The sequence below is a fragment of the Gracilinanus agilis genome, chromosome 4 (genome assembly GCF_016433145.1).
Source record: "Gracilinanus agilis isolate LMUSP501 chromosome 4, AgileGrace, whole genome shotgun sequence".
Lineage (NCBI taxonomy): Eukaryota > Metazoa > Chordata > Mammalia > Didelphimorphia > Didelphidae > Gracilinanus > Gracilinanus agilis.
Window position 1 is genome coordinate 117,881,250 of NC_058133.1, and position 8,354 is coordinate 117,889,603.

Sequence of the window (8,354 nt, forward strand, 5' to 3'; positions counted from 1 at the left end):
AAGGGGAGAATGAGGGGAAGGGGAAAAGGCAAGAGCTCTTTTATAGAGGGGGTGGGGGAGGTAAGAGGGAGGAGCGAGGGAATGAAAAGGGGTGAAAGGGAAAGCAGGAGTAATGAGAAAGGGGAGAGAGGAGCACGGCCCGAGCCCCCGACTCACCTTCAGCAGCGCCGGGGACTGGCAGTCGCGGGCTGGAGTAAGAGGACGAAGAAGCGGAGGAGGCGGAGGTGAAGGAGGAGGGGAAGGAGGGGCTGGGGCCAGCGGGGCCGGGAGCCGGCTGCTGGGGGCCCGATGCTGCGGGGCGGCGGCGGCGGCGGCGGCGGCTGTGCCCGGAGGAGGAGTCGGGGTCATGGACTCGGCGGCGGCCGCTGCGGCCGCAGGCTCGGCGGTGGCGGCGGGCGGCCTCTCACTCCCCTTCCAGCTGCCTGCGGAGAGATGGAGGCCGGTGGGACAGGGAGCAGACCTGTCACCGGGGTGGGGTCCCATTCACGCGGGGGGAGGGAGAAGGGGTGCAGGAAGGCTAGCAGACACCCCCGGAGCCGCCGCTCCCCCGCTCCCGCCCCGGGGCCTACGGAGCCCAGGGTCTCTCTTCCTCGGCCCCCTCTGACCCTCGGCTGCAGCGCTTCCTCTCAGAGGACGACTAGGACCTCTCCTCTCCTACCCCTCCCCTTTCCTCCCCTCCCCCCACCGCCAACGCCTCCAACCGTCCCTGTGCCGGCAGCCGCCTCCTCCGAGTTTGCCCTCCCGGGGCAGCCGGGCCGCGCCGGGGATCCTTCGCGCTGCCCGGCTCCTGCTTGCCCCACCCCACCCCCACCCACCCCCGCCTCCCCCGCGCGGTTCTAAAGGAGAGAGAGAGCCGAGGCTATACCTCGGGCTGGCCGGGCCCCTAGCCGGGCTGCGGGGGCGGGAGGAGCCCCAAGAATTCATCGCCCGAGGCTGCTCTAGGCTTTCTCGCGGGCGTGGACCCCGGCCTCGGGCCGCGCTCGGTGCCCACGGCCCGCTAACACCCGAGACGCGACGGGGGAACAGCGGCGGCGGCAGCAGCAGCAGCAGCAGCAGCAGCAGGAGGAGGAGGAAGCAGCGGCGGGAGCTGAGACTGCGGCGAGCGCCGCCCCCAGAGCGCCCTCTAATGAACAGCCGGGCCGCCGCTGGCCACCCTGCCCGCTGCCCTCTTCCCTGCCCGCCCGCCCGCCAACCAGACACACGAGCCTCCCCTCGTGGCCGGCGCCCCGAGCCCGCGGGGGCCCTGGGGCCGGCCAGGGACTAATTGGGAGCTGTCACCGCGCCAGGGGGGCCTCGCCCACGCATTCTGAGGCAGCCTTCTGGGGCTGGAAGGAATGCCGTGAGCCAGGCCTGACCTCACGCGAAGAATGGGAAATGAAAAGGAGACTCAGGGCCACTCACCCCCACCAGGCTGACCAAACAAAAGTCTAATTGGCCGAAACTCCCTCACCCCTTCTGGGACCCAAACTCGGGTTCTTCCGAGCGCGCTGGGTAACAATTACTGTCACTGCCGCCCCAAGGGCGAAATGCCTAGTGTGTCGGGGAATTAGACCCCAATTTTCAACCCTGGAAATTCTACCCTTTTCCAAAGAAATCCACAGGTTTGAAGGGGGCTTTTTTTCCTCCAGGATTTCAGGTCCTTTTGAAAGGAATCTAAAATCATGTCTTTCCTTCCAATTTCATCATATAATAAGGGCTTAATAAATGGTAGCCGATTAGTTGACATTAGACCTGCGAGATATTTTAATGGATAAACCCTGAAACTTTTCCAGTCATCAAGGTTACCCATCTCTCCTAGGACTAAAATAAAAGGCAGTAGAACTGGCCCCTCCATTCACAAAGCTGAGCTGGAGTAGATATCCTCACTAGGCAGGCCTTTCATAACCTGAAGGCTTCAATTTGAAGGACTGAACTGGCAGCGGGGAAATCAGTGGAAATCCCAGGGCCCTGAACTGAGAATTCTCAAATCTCTGGTAATCTCAATTTCCCCTTCTTACAGGGTCTCATATTTTTGTGGAGGGGAAGAGGAAATGGCCTTCTTTGCATAAACCTGAAACAGATTGTTTTGTTCTAAATGGGAAGAAAAAAATGGCCTGCCCATTTAAAAAATGTAGAACATTAGGCTTGGTTCCAAGGTCTGAGCTCTCAACTTCCCTTGTCAACCTCAATTACTCTTTAGCCCTGGGTAAACTATCTAGACACGTATTAAGCACAGTATAGGAAAAACAAAGGGCAAGGTCCCAGCCTTCTAGGAGATAATGTTCTAAAGGAAAACTAGAAGGGAGATGGTTGATTTGGGGTTTTACTTTTTTGTCATCTTTTACTTCAAGACTCCTCCTCCTCCTCCCCCCCCCTTCCCCTTCCTTTTTTTTTTTTTTTAAAGTGAGGACTAAGTACTGTTTGTTGGTTATATACAATGGTATCAAAACTGGAAGGAACTTTATAAAGCTTCACTTCCCTCAAGGGGAAGTGATCTACCCCAAATGACAGCAAACTAATGAAATTTGAGCCCAAGACCAAAGCCTAGTGGTCTTTCTACTATACCATTCATATAGAATATGGCCTACATGTTGTGGGGAAATCTGTTTAACTTGGAGCTGTTTTTCTCCTGAACTTTAGGATGCTTGCAGCCACATCACCTACCTCCTAGAGAGCTTAAAGGCCTGGCTTTTTGTAAGCTCTCTTTGCCTTAATCCATCCATCCTCTCTGATCTGGTTTCTTTATCTGAAACAAATTCATTAGCCAGACAGAATGGCTGATTTGACTGGCCCTTTAAGTGTAGTTTTGGACCCCCAAGACCTGCTCCCTGGAAGCAATGGGGCTCAGAAACAAAAATTTTAACCCTATAGCCTACTTTGCTGAGTCATCATACAAGTCATTTCTAACTTCTCACAAATGTGATGTATGTAATTCCTAGGAATCCATACTGAGACCCTTTACCTCAAGTTCTAAATTCTGTAGGAGACCTTTCCTGATCCCCTTAGCTGCTGATATCTTTCCATCCCACAAATTAATTTGTATTATCTTTGTATAGATTAGATATTTGCTTATGTTGTTTTCCCTTATAATGCAAGCCCTAGGAATATAAAGTTCTTTTTATTTTTGTCTTTGTAGCCAGGGCCCCACCCCCCAACCCCTACTATATGTATACAGTAGGCACTTAAATGCTTACCAATTGGTTGATTGGTGACCTCGTCCATTCCTATGGCTTCAATTATAATCTCTGTGCAAATAACTTCCAAATCTGTTATCCTGGGCATAGTCCTTATCTCTTCTCCTGCTTTCTAATCCTAATTTGCCAAATGCCTTTGGGACAGTTCTACCTTGTTGTCCCTTAGAAATCTCAAACTCAATTTGTTCAAGATATAACTTATGGAGACAGCTGGGTAGCTCAGTGGATTGAGAGTCAGGCCTAGGAGTTCCTAGATTCAAATCCGGCCTCTCAGACACTTCCCAGCTGTGTGACCCTGGGCAAGTCACTTGACCCCCATTGCCCACCCTTACCACTCTTCCACCAAGGAGCCAATACACAGAAGTTAAGGGTTTAAAAAAAAAAAAAAAGATATAATTTATCCTTCCACTTGTCCAACTTCCTGACTTGCCTTTTTCTGCCATTAACACTATCCTTCTAATCATCCAGATTCAAAACCTAAGTCACCCCTTTCCATTCTCCCCCACCTATAGCCAATCAATTGTTAAGTTTTGTGATTAAATCTCCAAAATATCTTTTATATCTTTAGTCACAGAGAATTCTAGCCCTTATCATCTCTCATCTGGACTAGTGAAGTGGCCTTAGTTCTCAACCTCTCTCTTCTGTAGTCTTGTCATCCACACATTGTTAAATTGGTACTCCTAAAGCAAACATGGCACCTGCTCCCTACCTAAGTTTTAGTAGCTCTAAAACCAAAAACAAACTCATCCATTAGAATGGAAGCTCCATAAGAACATGGATAGTTTTTGCCTTTTGTGCTCCTAGCTTATAGCATAGAACTCAGCACATAATGAACTTTTGCCTTACTGTCATGCTTTTTCCACTCTGTAATGGGTTGAATAATCCTCAGATGCTCTGCAGAGAAGTGGTTTCCCTATAATCACACTTTTAATAGAAGGTTCCTATTTTTAAAATACCTTGAATAATAACAAAATATTACTCCTGTTTTAGTTGGTAGCTGCTTGACATTAAAGTGACCGGAGAGAGAGGGAGAAGGGAACAAAGCATCAGTGGATAGACTGCAGGACTTGGAGTCAGAGAGAGGTCAAATCGTGCCTTAGATGAACACTTGCCTGTGTGGCTCTGGGTAAGTCACTTTACCTCTGTTGGCTTCCATTTCCTCCTCTAAAAGTAGAGATAATAGCAGCAACCCACTCAAGGTTGTTAATGAGTTAACATATGTAAAATACTTCACAAACCATAAAGCATTAAAATTGATGTGTGCTAGTTATCATTATTTTCTTTTCAGTAGTCTGGGCTCCCTGTAAGAAATTCCACGGACTACCTACTTGATCTTACAACTTCAGCATCATGTCTTGTGCCCAGTCTTTGTTTTGAACCCCTTCTCTGTGGTGAGGACAGTAAGAGGTCAGTTATGCAGTAACCAGGCTAAATTGATGGCATGTGTACTATAACTTTTTTTTTCCTAGTCTAGATCTGTGATTTGTTGTTTTTGCAGTGATTTCAGTCATGGCCCACTCTTTGTGACTCTGGGATCTTGTTGGCAGAGAAACTGAAGTAGTTGGACATTTCATTCTCCGATTTGTTTCGCAGATGAGGAGACAAAGGCAAACAGGGTTAAGTGACTCATCTAGGATCACAACAACTACTAAAGGTCTGAGACCAGATTTGAACTCAGGAAGATGAGTTCCTGACTCCCAGCCAGACATTCTATTTACTATACTACCTAGTTGTCCTTCAAAAGGGTAGGGAACTCTTTTTATCTGTGTGAATCAATTATTTTTCAACTGAAAGAGTTGAAGACTGGCCTCGGATAGTTAGAAGTTAAATGACTTACTCAGGATCAAACAACCAATACATTTCCTTTTTTTTTTTTTTTTTTTTTTTTTTTAGCTTTACCTTTTGTCCTAGTAAAAATTCTAAGACAGATGGGCAAGATCTAAGCAAAAGGGTTTAGGTGACTTGTCCAGTGTCACACAGCTAGGAAATATTGAGGGCATATTTGAACCCAAGTCCTTCTCACCCCAAGCCTGGTGCTCTATCCACTGAGGCCCCTGCTGGTACATTTCAGAAGCAGAACTTAAATGCTGGGGGATGAGGGGTAGGGTGGGGTTGAGTCTTTAGTGAAGACTTGAGCAATCCAAAATGACTTCTAGATACTATTTCTGTGTGTAACTGATAGCTTAGTACCCATCATCTCGTAAATATAGTTTGTATTGTATTACCCTAAATGTATTAACTTACCTCCATTGAAATTTATCTGCTGTCTTTTTTTTTTTTTTTTTTACCTCTGTAGCCTTGTGGCATGTTTCTGCCCTGACTTTCATTATTCAGGACAATTCTAATTTAGCACAGAGGCAGACAGGCCCTGAATACCTTTGATAATAATGATAGAACTGAGACACAAGCAACCTTCCCTACTTCTGAGGACTCCTACATAGGGAGGATCCAACCTATTCCAGAAGTTGTGTTCCTTAACTATAGAGTGAGACATCAACAATAAATCAAGTCTCTTAGACCTTTGGACACTCCTTGAGGAAGGGGAATATATTACAGACACCCATCTTGTTACCAAGTACCATGTACATGGCATTTCTAAAAACCTCAATCCTTATATTTACTTGAACCACAAGTAGATAGATTTCTTTGTGGAGAAATATGACTTGAATATTGTTTTCCTTATGTCCCCAGCCACTTGGAGACAACCCAATCAGATTTAATTCTACCCATCTGGTTCACATGCGCATTTCCAATTAGGTTCCTAGCAAGGGGAGGTTCCCTTGGGTAAAGAAGTCCTTCTGGGCCCTCTCTTCCTCCTAGTAGCAATTAAAAGCAGATTTTACCTACCTGGCTCAACTCAGTACTGAACTTGTAAAAAGCAATTCCTCCAAGTATTATGGCCACCATAATGGGTCCCCAGATCAACAGTTCCTTTGAGAATGCACTTCCCATTTTGACAGAAGATCAGGAAGATTGTAAATTGTTCAGGGTCACACAGGTAGAAGGTATCTGAGGCAGGATTCAAACTCAGGTCTTCCTGATTCCAAGTCTAGCACTCTACCATATATCTCCCTAACTGTCTAGGAGTCATGCTCCTTAAAGATTGCTTCCAACTAAATGTGTCATCTAGAGAAGGAAAGACAGAAAGAAAAAGATGAAGCCCCTAGAAGCATCTTCTAGAGAAGGAAAGAAAAAGTTAAACTTTCCTCTCATTCCCATCTATCCCAGAAAGATTCCTTCTCAGGGAATCACTTCTATATCTCAACCAGATCCTCCAAACTAGCACTCTTTCCCCGTTCCTTCAGTGATTTGCTGCTGGACTACAACTGCCTCCAAACTGATTCACTGTTTTCCTGTGGAGCTTCGGAAATGTAACTTGATCTTTTGAGTCAGTCTCAAAAATGTTTCCTATATGGCTGTCACGCACCTTCCTTCTAATAGCCAAAACCCTATACTTTCAACGTTTTGTCCACCCTTAAGAGATTTGGTAAATCAATTCAATGAGAAGCCTGAGACTTTGGAAATTAAATTAATATGGTTGGAAAGGGGACTGCACTCAGACAAGAAGTCGATCATCATCTCACTGCCAGACATTTTGCCAGATACTGGGGACAGAAAAACAAAAAAGCAAAACAGTCCCTGCCCTCAAAGAACTTACGTTTTACTGGAGTGGGGAGAACCACAGGTATGAACGTATAGAAAATAGAGACCAGGAGACAAGTAACTGGGCATCAGGAAAGACTTTTGATGGGAAGTAATTTTTGAGCTGAGCTTTGAAGAGAAATGAAAGTGAGAAAAGAGAGCATTCTGGGCATGGGAATCAGCCTGTGCAAAGTCAGACAGAATGGGAAATGGAATGTCATGTGGGAAGAACAGCAAGAAGAGGGCCAGCTAGGTGGCTTAGTAGATAGAGAGCCAGGCCTAGAGATGGGAGGTTCTGGGTTCAAATGTGACTTGGACAAGTTCTAGTTGTGTGATCCTGGGCAAGTTGTTTAACCCCAATTGCCTATCCCTTACCGCTTTTCTGCCTTGGAACTAATTCTAAGATGGAAGGTGTTATGATTAAAAATATAAGTCTGGCCATAGATTTTAATATTTTATTAATCAAAGGGGAGAGGATGATTCCTAAAGAAAGGGTATAGCCTCCATTTTGCTGACTAAGGTCTAAACCTCTTACCCCATGGAGCACCTAGCCTATCTGATCTATCTCTGTCCCAGAAACCTAGAGAGCTCAAATCTGGTAGGCCTCTATTTATCAAACTTCCTCTCTGCCCACTGACTCTCACACAGCAGGCCCATGAGCCTAAGCCACCCAGGGGACACATGCCCAGGGAACATCTGGCTTGCCTCATTGCCCCCACCTCAGCTGGCTTTTCCTGCTGGTCACAGAGGGCACCAGAGTTTTGATTCTATCCTCGTGATCAAAGTTCCCTTAATAATTTCCTTACACCCCAACCCAATTCTTTGGGAGCTCAATGTGTTAAATCTGCTCACTCAGGTTTACCAAGAGATTAACATGTCTCCCCAGTGAATCATTCCATATATGGAGTCTATACATCTAAAATTCCCTCACTAGGAGGTATAAAATATTGCACCATACATAGAGGGAATTACAATAGTTTTGAGAATAAAAAGGAGAGAAAAAATGATTGATAGGTGCATTAACAAAAAGTCAAGTAGGGGTCACTCCCCTTTGGCATGAGTTTATAATCAGAATAAATGGAAGGTTCAACCCCCTTCAGTTCAGTTCATTATGTCCAAAAGTTCACTCCCGATCTCCTGAGATAGTGTGTGATTTCTGATAGTGTGATTATAACATCTTCTCCAGAAGATCCACTTTCCTGGTCCAGGGTGTTGGCAATTTTTTTTCCTAAAATTACTTTGAAAAGATCTTAAATTTTGGATTTGAGGATAATTACACAATCTTACCTCTCCCCCCTCCCCCCCCCCTGGAGAGTATTAACCAACACTAGAATCACTCCAGGGTACATGGCTAAGCTATGAGGTATATAAATCAATTCTCAAAACAAACAAACAAACAGGAGAAGAGGAAAAAAATTATATATATATATATATATATATATATATATGAGTAAAAATTAAAATCTTAACAGATCCTTGATTTACCAGCAAGGCCCAATTGAGGTAGCTTATATCCTATAAGCATACAGGACAGTTGCA